The sequence below is a fragment of the Callithrix jacchus genome, chromosome 2 (genome assembly GCF_049354715.1).
Source record: "Callithrix jacchus isolate 240 chromosome 2, calJac240_pri, whole genome shotgun sequence".
Taxonomy (NCBI): domain Eukaryota; kingdom Metazoa; phylum Chordata; class Mammalia; order Primates; family Cebidae; genus Callithrix; species Callithrix jacchus.
In genome coordinates, this window is record NC_133503.1 from 34482006 (window position 1) to 34493439 (window position 11434).

General features: G+C 45.8%; 1 long non-coding RNA gene across 1 annotated transcript; it reads left to right on the plus strand.

Annotated features, from left to right (window-relative positions):
• Positions 1-1100: 1100 nt before the first annotated feature.
• On the plus strand, positions 1101-9407 carry LOC118150174 (uncharacterized). Its single transcript, XR_004738120.3, has 3 exons — positions 1101-1602; positions 2282-2441; positions 2568-9407. It is a non-coding gene; the product is annotated as an uncharacterized LOC118150174 (long non-coding RNA).
• Positions 9408-11434: the final 2027 nt, after the last annotated feature.

Below are 11434 nucleotides of genomic sequence, written 5' to 3' on the forward strand. Positions count from 1 at the left end.
ATCTTGGGCCACACATAAAATATACTAGCACTAATGATAGTCGATGAGCTAAAAAAAAAAAGCAAAAAAAAAAAATCTCATACTGTTTTAAGAAAGTTTATGAATCTGTGTTGGGCTGCATTCTGAGCCATCCTGAGCCACATATGGCCTGTGGGCCACAGGTTGGACAAACTTAGGTTAGGGGCTGGGATCTGAAGGTGCGAGAGGTGTCTCCTGAGGTGGATGCCCGGACACCTCAACTAGAAATGGAGAGAAGAAGGCAGGCAGAGAGCCTAGAACCATTGTGGCAAAGGTATTGCCTTTCGTGGTGGGGAGGTAAGGAGATCCTCAGGTTTATGCAAATTCATTTCATGAAATGTAAGGCAGATAAATCAATTTGGGAGAAGGTTTGAGGAGAGGAAATATGAAATAGTCACACTCGTGTTCTTTAAAAATGCAGGTTCCTGGGCATCACCCAGTGACTCTGATTCAGCTGTCTGGGGTGGGCGGAGAGAGGAAGCTGAAGTTTTAAAAGGATCCTCAGGTGACGCTGGTGTGGGGATCGTCCCTCTCCTACCCACAGCAGGAAGGATTTGGTGTTGGTTTTGTTTTACATTAATCTGTGTTCTTTACGGTAAGCTGGAAAATGAAGATTAACCAAACGTCAAGTTGAATCCCCCTACTCCCTGACCCCACCACCACCATCACCACTGCTAATATCTCGGCTTCCATCATATATGTCTAGCTCAATAGTTTCCCCCTTAGCTCAGTTTCTCTCCCTTGCAAGATTCAAGTTTGAGCTCTTCTTTCTGTGCCAGGGTTGCTACTCTCCCAGAGGGAGGTGCTCGCTCCTGATGGTTCACTCTTCTCAAACCCCTATAAGGATCTTTCAGGCCAACCTCTTCGGTAGGAAACAGAGGGGGTCCGTTGAGTCTCCAAGGGCCTGCTCCTGCTTCCCAAACTGAGGGAGGAACTCCCACAAGCCCTGAGTGTAGCAGGGGGACCACCAAGGGCCACAACACCTATCGCCTAAGGGATATGCAGTCCCTGGGGCTCTCCGCTTGGGGGCCCGCGGGACAGGAGGTGCACACGCGACAGGAGGTGCGCGGGCGGGGAGGCTCACCCAAGAGAGGAGGCGGGCACCCGAGAGGAGGCGCGCGTGAGTGGAGGCTCACCCAAGAGAGGAGGCACGCACCCGAGAGGAGGCGCGCGTGAGTGGAGGCTCACCCAAGAGAGGAGGCGGGCACCCGAGAGGAGGCGCGCGTGAGTGGAGGCTCACCCAAGAGAGGAGGCACGCACCCGAGAGGAGGCGCGCGTGAGTGGAGGCTCACCCAAGAGAGGAGGCACGCACCCGAGAGGAGGCGCGCGTGAGTGGAGGCTCACCCAAGAGAGGAGGCACGCACCTGAGAAGAGGCGCGCCGGCGGGGAGGCTCATCAGAGAGGAGGCGCGCACCCGAGAGGAGGAGCGCGGGAGGGGAAGCTCACCCAAGGAGGCGGGCACCTGAAAGGAGGCGCGCGTGAGGTGAAGCTCACCAAGAGAGGAGGCGGGCACCCGAGAGGAGGCGCGCGTGAGGGGAGGCTCACCCAAGAGAGGCGCGCACCCGAGAGGAGGAGCGCGGGAGGGTAAGCTCACCCAAGAGAGGAGGCGGGCACCCGAGAGTAGGCGCGCGAGGGGAGGCTCACCCAAGAGAGGAGGCGCGCACCCGAGAGGAGGAGCGCGAGAGGGGAGGCTCACCCAAGGGAGGAGGCGGGCACCCGAGAGGAGGCGCGCGTGACGGGAGGCTCACCCGAGAGGAAGCGCGCACCCGAGAGGAGGCGCGCACCCGAGAGGAGGAGCGCGAGAGGGCTCACCCAAGAGAGGAGGCGGGCACCCGAGAGGAGGCGCGCGTGAGGGGAGGCTCATCCAAGAGAGGCACGCACCCGAGAGGAGGCGCGCCGGCAGGGAGTCTCATTCGAGAGGAGGCGCGCACCCGAGAGGAGGAGAGCGGGAGGGGAAGCTCACCCGAGAGAGGAGGCGGGCACCCGAGAGGAGGAGAGCGGGAGGGGAAACTCACCCAAGAGAGGAGGCCTGCACCCGAGAGGAGGCGCGCGGGCGGGGAGGCCCACCCAAGAGAGGAGACGGGCACTCGAGAGGAGGCGCCCGTCCTGGGAGGCTCACCCAAGAGAGGAGGCATGCAGGAGGGAAGGTGCACACCCGAAAGGAGGCGCGTGGGAGGGAAGGACCACACTGGAGGGGAGGCGCCGCCACTTCAGTCTAAAGCCCTGAGTATAAGCAAGTTGTGATCCGCAATTCTACTTACAGGAATTCAATATGGAAAACACCTGTGCATGTCGCTGTGCATTAAGCTGTTAAGTCAGCTAATACTCAAATCTGGTCAGCAATGCTCTATACGCTGTGGGTACAGAAAAGGCAGACGCCTCTGCCCTTGTGCGGCTTCTAGAGGGGAAGCTCCACGCTAAAGGTAAAGAAAAAGTGCATAAAATGTCTGGGCGCAATGCCAAGCACTAGAAAAGAAACAAGTAAGGGGTGGAAAAATATGAGAAGGGCCATTTACTTTTAATGTCTCAGATGAGAACTTGTCTCCCAGCACAGGCACAGGCCACCAGAGAGGAGGAAACTTGGAGCTTTCAAAAACATAAAGAAAAATTCCGAGGGGATCTCACTGGCTGTAGTCGAACAGGCAAGTCCTGGTGGGCGGCAATATATGCGAAATAAAAAGCAATATATACAGATAAAATAACAGACGGCAGCTATTGCCGTTAAACTTCCATTCTACTTGGAAGGAAATCTGTAATGCATTCCGTGACCCGAATTTGCGGGGTCTCAGAGTTTCAAGGTGTGTCTCGTGAACTGCACGAGCATTTTTTTGTCCCCATGCATCCTACCTGGCAGTAGAGGCCGGTCACACCCCCCCCATAAGACCAGTGGGCCACCTCCATAATTTCTGTTGCACTATTAAAGCAACACCAATTTACATTATCCGCCTATTAATGTAGCAAAATTAAAAGACACCAAAAGAAAAAAAAACCATAAAGTCCTCAAAGTTATGTTATATAGAATTTAATGCACGGAAAGGTCAGTAAGCACCCACGGGTCTTGAACCCCAGCGCAGAGATAGACAGATAGAAAGTCCGGTATGAGGAGATACCGCTTGAGCTAACTCCGACCGGTATAGGGGTGTGCAGTTGAAACTTCTAAACCATAGAAGAGTGACAGCGTGGAGAGGGAAGGGCTGCATGTGTTCCCCACCCCCGAGAGGCCTGCGTCACGTGGTCCCGCCAGCTCTGCGCCAGGCGTCCTGCTAGCGTGACCTGGAGATCCTCCCAGTTCCTCCCGCCCCGATCCAGCGCAGGAACTGTGGAAGAGGGCAAAATACAATCCTGGAGGGAAAGCAGGAGGGCACGGGGAAGCACATTGCGGGCTGCCTACCTAGGTCTGGCAGCCAGGCTGCTGAGGAGTACCCCCGCAAAGGCTTTTTGGGGTTCCCTCCAGCAGACCAGGGCAGTCTAAGTCCTCCATAAAATCACCCCCAAGCAGCCTGTGAACTTGCCAAAGGCAGGGGTTCTGTGGTTTCATTTTTCTGCCATGTCCTGAGCTGGGCCCTGGAGAACAGAGTTCATGATCAGCAAATCCTCTGTTGATGGGAGGTGAATGAATTAATGAGTGATGATCAGGGCACCAGGGCCCAGGAGTAAGCCCTTCTAGAATAGAGACCACAGGCTGAAGACTTAAAAGCTTCGTAGCTCTAGAGAAACGCTCTGATGAGGCCGAAGGAGAATGAATCGTACCTCTTTTTTCCGTAACCCACCCCCTTGTCTACACTACTTTTATTTTGAAAGAATCAGGAGCTGGATGGAGGCAATTGCTAACAAAGAAAATGGGGCCTTCAGGATCTTAATAATAATGTCCCTGCTTGTTGAGCACGCGCGCGCACGCACACACACACACACACCCCGTGTGCCACGCTCTGGGTTAAACATTTATCTCATTTCATGACCAGAGCAACTCTGTGAGATCTATAATGTTGCCATTTTGAAAATGAATAAACTGAGTGTCACTGGTTGTAAGTAACTGAAATGTTAGGAATTACAAAGTGACACATTTATTCAAGAACAGAACCAAAGTCTGAATTCTCAAGAAGGAGAAATAGTTGCATGTAGTGTCTGTCTATCTGCCTGTCTTGCTTAAACGTATCTCAAGCAACTGGTAAGCTGCACTAGACAGGGTCTTTCATTCTGTTCTTTGCTGTCTCCCTATATCCTCTCCAGTTCCTAGCCTGGTCCACAGTAACCCTCAATATACATTCGAGTGAGTGACTCCAGAGAGTAGGACCCCCTTTACTAGAAACTGTGCTGCCCCAACCTGGGTTTGAATCTGGCTCCCCCTCTTCCTAGCTGTGTAGCTTTAAGCTTTTTAATAATTGTTCCTCGTATTCATTTTGTATTAAACAAAAAACACTAGTAGAGTAAAAATTAAGACAGTAAAGGCAGTGAAAGCCAGCTACCTTTGACCTAACTGCAGCTTCCAATCCAGATCCCTCCCCAAAGGTAACCACTGTTTTTTTTAATTTTGCTGTGTCTCCTTCTAGTCCTCTTCCTATTATACAAAGATAATTAAAAATATATAGCTATTTAGGTTATGGCTGTGTTTTGATACGAAGGAGTACCCTGCACACATCGTTCTGCCCTTGCTTTGTGGGAAATTCCACAGCATGCCTGGGAGGTCTCATTATTTATTATGGCTCCCCAAGAGTACATGAAGCATGATTTGTTTTGCCATCCCCTGTTGGGACTAGACATTGAAGTTTTGTTTTGTTTTTGTTTTTCCCGTGAGTTTACCAATAGCTCTCCAATGAACACCTTTGCACAAGCCTTTTTGTGAACATGGGCAATTTCATGAATGTGAGGATAAATTCCCAGAAGTGGAATTGCTGGGCTGAATAGCATATACATTAATTGTAATTGCCAAGTTGTCATCCAAAAATGGGGTTATTGATAGCATATCCTGATGGTGGGAGGCATGGGAAGTTATGTTGAAATAACACATCTTATTCAGGCCAGGTACCTAGTAGTCTTGGTAAACAATTACAAAAATAACTGCCAATGATCATTTCCCTGCTAGCCATTTCCAGCCCCCAACGTGATCCAGCCTGGGCTTCACTGCCTGGAGCCTGGGTTTAGGAATGAAAACTGTCCCGCAGGAAGGACCCAGCGGGTGCGTTCCAGGTGCTCCCCCTGGTGGGGAAATGTCCCTGGACAGTAAGGAAATCCCCCATCTTTGTAAACTCTATATCAAATCACATCCCTCCCAGCTCAGAACCTTGAAAGACCTCCTCTCATTTTTATAATACAGTCCGGACAGGGTTTGATCGGGTGCCCAACTAACTTTCTGACACTACCTTGTGCCCCTCTCCTCTTTCCTTGCTTTGCTGCAACCACCCTGCCTTCTCTGGTTTCTCAGGCATGCCCTTTCCATCCTGTTCACTCTCAGAGATCCCTCACCCTCCAATCTCATTCTAACACTCAATTCTTATGCCACAACCTCAGAGAGCGCTTTGTTGAACACTCTGTCTAAAGGGCCACCTCTCTCCTCTCCACACACCCTCCTTACTCTTCATCACGTCAGCCTAAGTCTCTCCTCCATTAACAAGACATTAACCCAGACATTGCCAAATGCAGTAGAGACAAGTGTCATGAAGACAGAGATCATATCTGTCTTACATATGCTCTTTGTTTTCCAGTGCCTGCCACAGCACCTGGCAGTAGAAAGTGCTCAACATTTGCCACGTGAATGGATGAATTAATTAATAAATGATACCAACAAGCAGGAATGGAATTGAAATTGAAGCTAGCAGCAAGTGAGGCAGGACATACCTCCTGGGGTTTTTGCTTCCTCCCCTCCATATGCCCTTTCGTGATCAATATAATAATTTTTCTCTGGTGTAGCCTTTAGTCAGAGACATTATCCTGAGTGCCCTGGAGTAGAGAAAAGAATATAGAGAAGCTTTCCACACCTTTACTTCCGTAATCCTCACTACAATCTGCAAGGTAGACTCTGTTATTTGCTGGATAAGTAAATTGAGACTCAAAGGCAAAGTAGCATGTGCAGCTAGTGTTGGGCTCAAAGAATGGGAGTACCTGGGGAGGGGGAGGTTAGAAAACAGTTTCTTCCTCTAGTCCAAAAAGACATATAGTCCAAAAGGAAGTACAACCTCATGCTTGCGGAATGGTGGTACTTCTCAGTGGGGAAATGTATACTGGCTAGAATTCCGGGGCAGGCTCATCTATTCAGCACATCTTTAAAGATCATCTACTTTGTGCCACAACCTTCAGAGTTGATTAAGGGGTCAATTCCAGCCTTCAAAAGCCTTGCAGCCAAGACCCGTTACAGATCATTGTTCTGTAGGATGTCAAGTGATATGTTTGGAGTACGTACAAGCAAGGCTATCACATATGGCCAAGTTCTGCATAACTCAAATCTGGGCATTGCCCTTCAGAATGACTGATGTGAATGGTACTGTACAGTTATACAGTGTACAACCTGAACAAACATACATGGCTGCCAGTGGGAATGGGAAAAATCATCTGGCTCTAGGTGCTCAATCTGATGAGTAAGAAGAGAAGACAGAAGAGATCTCAGCAGAGCATCAATATGTAGGGTTCTATGGAAGAAGCAAAAGCTAGAGAAATAGGAGGAGAACCAGGTCATTAGAGAAGTCAACAGAAGAGGAACCAAGATGGAGGTGAAGCCAACGGTGCCAGAAGCTGTGCACAGTCAAGCTCCCAAATGACTGTGGCAACAAGGAATTAGTTGGTTACCTTGGCAGGAGTGGTGAGACAGAGTCAGCTTTTTGTTTGTTGAGGAATGAACCTGGGACAGAGTGCATGTGTTCAGCTTTTTCTGGAAGTTGGGCTGTGAAAGGAGAGAGGGGGCAAGGGTTGTAAGGGTCTTCAGGACTGGGAAGAACTTTATTTTGTTGTACGTTTTTCAGATGGGAGCCTTGAGCATGTCTAAACATTGTTGAGAAGGAGCAGTAGCAGAAAAAGAAAAAGTTGAAAATACATTAGAAAATGTTTTTACTAGCAAAATTCATATAGGAAGGTGGCAGACGAAGTGGGATTCATAGTAGGCAAGGATTCCAAATGATAGCTAGTCAGGATTCCAGAAGGCTTCAAGGAGGTGGCAGGCTTTAGTCCTGGACAAAAGGGGCCGCTGCCCTAAGCCTACTGCTTTAAAGAGCCTTGCCTGTAACCCTCACCACAGTGTGATAAGGAACTGTGAAGGAACCAAGGAAAAGGTTTGAACTATACCTCCTGCCATATACAAAATGCAACCATTTAAACAGATAAAATTTAGGTGATGACAGAGCATAGATTTAAATGCATAACCTAATCCAGAACTCTTTTAGATTAGTATACTCTAGGTAACCAGAACACTCAAATCACCTGCCAGCATGGCCCGGTGCCTGCCTGCTTTCAGTATCTATATGGGTTTTTCTCTCAGAGCATCTTTCCAAAAACAGAGCACGCCAAAAGGGAATCCAGCTCATTTCATGAGCCAGACAAACTAATACAAGAAAACAGCAGAAAATATCCCTTATGAACATAGATACAAAAAAACTAATAGTTTAACGAATACAATCCAACAATCTATACAAACGATAAAACAGCATGACCAAGTGGGGTTTATCCCAGAAATGGAAGGTTGGTTAAACATTTGAAAATCAATCTACTTAGTTCACTCTATTAACAAATTAAAAAAAGAAACCCTGTAATCCCAGCACTTTGGGAGGCCGAGGTGGGTGGATCATGAGGTCGAGAGATCGAGACAATCCTGGTCAACATGGTGAAACCCCGTCTCTACTAAAAATACAAAAATTAGCTGGGCATAGTGGCTCGTTCCTGTAGTCCCAGCTACTCGGGAGGTTGAGGCAGGAGAATTGCCTGAACCCAGGAGGCAGAGGTTGCGGTGAGCCAAGATTGCACCATTGCACTCCAGCCTGGGTAACAAGAGCGAAACTCCGTCTCAAAAAAAAAAAAAAAAAAAAAAGAAACCCATATTATCATAGCAATAGATACAGAAAAGGCATATTTTGAAAATTTTAACATCCATTCCTGATTTTTTTTTTAAAACCTCCCAGCAAACTAGGGATGATAGGAAACTTCCCTAACCTGATAATGGCATCTACCAAAGGGACACTACTAATACCACAGTTAAATAGAAAAGGCTATTTTCCCCTGTGATCACAAATAAAACCAGAATGCCTGCTCTTACCATTTTTTAACACCATATTGAAGGTTTTAGCCAGTGCAGTAAATCAAGAAAAAGAAAAAAAGGTTACCCAATTGAGAAAGGAAGAAGTAAAATTGTTGGCAGAATATAGAAAATCTGATGGAATCTAGAAAAGGCTGCTAGAACTAGTGAGTAAGTTTAGCAAAGTTTGCAAGATACAAGATCAACATACAAAAACCAATTGTATTTTTATTTATTAGCAACAAACAATTGGACATTGAAATTTTTAAAATACTATTTACAAAAGCACAAAATTCTCTGAAATACTCAGGAATAGATATGACAAAATGTGTGCAAGATCTATAAACTGAAAACTACAAAACACTTCTGAGAGAAATTAAATCCTAAATAAATGGAGAAACATATTTGTTCACGGTCCAAAAGACTCAATATTGTTAAGCTGTCAATTCTCTCCAGATCGTTCCATAGATTCAGTGCACTCCCGATCAAGTCCCAGCAGACTTTTTGTAAAAAGTTGACAAGTTGATTCTAAAATTTATATACAAAGTAAAGGACCTATGTTAGCCAAACAACTTTGAAAAAGAAGAATAAATTTGGAAGGCTATCACCACCCAATTTTAAGACTACAGAAATCAAGGCAGTTCAATATTGGCATAAAGATGGACAAATAGATCAATGGAACATAATCGACTCCAAAAATTGGCTCATACTTATATAGATAACTGATTCTTCACAAAGTTGCAAGGGCAATTAGATGGAGGGGTATACAGTCTTTTCAACAAATGGGGCTGAATCAACTGGTTATCCATATGCAAAAAAATAAAGTTTGAACCATACTTCCTGCCATACGCAAAATAAAACCATTAAGTAAAAATAAAAAGTAATGTTGGATTGTAGATTTAAACATAAAACTTAAAAAGCATAAAGCTTTGGCTGGTCATGGTGGCTCACACCTATAATCACAACACTTTGAGAATCCAAGGTGGAAAGATTGCTTGAGGCTGGGAGTGCCACACTAGCCTGGGAAACATAATGAGCCTTATTTCTATGAAAAAAAATAATTGATTAAAAAATATTTTAAAAGTAAATACCATACAGCTTCTAGGAGAAAGTTTTTTTGACTTTCAGTTAGACAAAGATTTCTTAGATAAAAGAAAAGATAAATCTTAGATAAAAGATCAAAAATTTAAAAAATCACAAAAGAAAAAAATTCATCAACTGAATTACATCAAACTTTAAAACTGCTTTCTAAAAGATGCTGTTAACAGAATAAAAAGACAACCCATGGACTGAGAGAAAATCTTTGTAAAAGGTATACCTGCTAAAAGGCTTGCATATAGAATAAAAAACAACTCAATAGTGGGAAAACAAACATCTCATTTTTTTCCATGGGCCAAAGATTTGAATAAACATTTCACCAAAGAAGGTATGTGATAGCAAATAAGCACATGAAAAACAAATCTCAGCATTGTTAGTCTTTAAAGAAATGCAAGTTAAAACCATAGTAAGAAACTGCTATGCATTTATTACAGTGATTGAAACAAAAGGCCATTTTAAGTGTTGGCAAGGATGTGAACACATATGCTGCTGATGGGGATGTAGAATGATATCACTACTTTGGAAGAGAAAGAGTTTGGCAGTTTCTTAAAAAGCTAAGCATACACCTATCACATGATCCAGCCATTCTACTACAGGATATTTACTTAAGGGAAGAGAAAGCATAAGAAAGCATATATAGAAACAGAGTCTTGTACATGAATATTCCTAGTACCTTCATTTATTATAGCTCCAAACTGGAAACAAGTCAAATGTTCCTAAACAGATCAATGGATAAGCAATCTGTGTTATATTCATACAATGGGATACTACCCAGCAATGAAAGGGAATGAAATAGCGGTACATGCAGCAGTGTGGATTGAATCTCATAACAATTTTGCTAAGAGAAAGAAGCCAAACAAAAAGAGTACATGCTATATTGTCCCATTTATATAAAACTCTAAAAAATGCAAACTAATCTATTTTGACAAAAGGAGATGCAGAGCAAAGGTTGCCTTGGGTGGGAAGGTGGAAGGGTGGAGTTTAAAAGGGCAGAGTGGGGATCTTTGGAGTGTATTTGATATGTTTCTTATCTTGATTGTGGTGATATTTTCATGGGGGTATACACAGGGGTCAAAATCAGTCATGGGCAGTGTATCACATGGCAATTTCACTTCACTAAAGCTGTGAAAAGACTATAGTATTTGAGTGTCCTTATATATTTTAGCCTGGGGCTGCACAAGTGGTAGGAACCAGACTGGTGATAGGACATCAGTGGAAGAGTTAAACATTAGGAAAGATGAGGAGCAAAGAGCCTTTTCTGTGTGTGTCTGTGTGAGTGTTCTGTGTCTGTGAGAAACAGAGAAAAGATGCTTTTCTCAATCGCCCAAACACCAGACGTTTCCAAAAGTGACCAGATAATACAGTTAACAGCAAGTATTTAGCATCCATCATGTCCCCAGCTTTGTGTGAGATTCTTGACAAACTTATACACTGATCCTTTTGATCCTCACAACAAATTTACATTATTCTGGCAGTTTGGAAAACAGGCTCAGAAACCTCGAGTCAGCTGTCCAAAGTTAAACAGCAAGGAAAAGACAGGGCCAAGACCTTCGGGACTGACAGGGCTGGACTTGTTTCCTCTCCCTTTCTCCGGCCCGGCCCTGCAGATAGCTCAGAGTTGGGCGGTTCCAAGCCACTGCACGTGGGCGGGTGCTGAGACAATGGGCCGGGCCTGTCCAAGTGCTCAGCCCTCCAAGGTTAGCTATTGTGTGCGGAGCTATATATAGCTGATTGTTGGGAGGAAAGAGAAAATAAGATTTACTTTTTGGAGGTTCAGAGGGTTTGGACGACTTGAAGGCCTCTGCAGGACAGTACCGAGAGGTCATTGTCTAAGCACAGTTGCAGTGTGGTTTCTTGGCAGAGGGGAGGTGTCCTGGCCCAGGAGGTGTGACGCGTTCCTCTGCTCAAAATAGAGACTGGCCATTTCCTGAGTGGGAGTCAGCCGAGAGTGGGACGGCAGCCCCAGCCCTACAGCCCTGGTGGGAAGTGGGAAATGGGGCGAATACTCAGGGCCCTGAGGCTCTGGAGCTGGGGATGGGGGATGACAGACAAGGCCCATGAGATAGATAGTTGCTTTGTTGCTGAAGGTGCCGGATGTGGCTG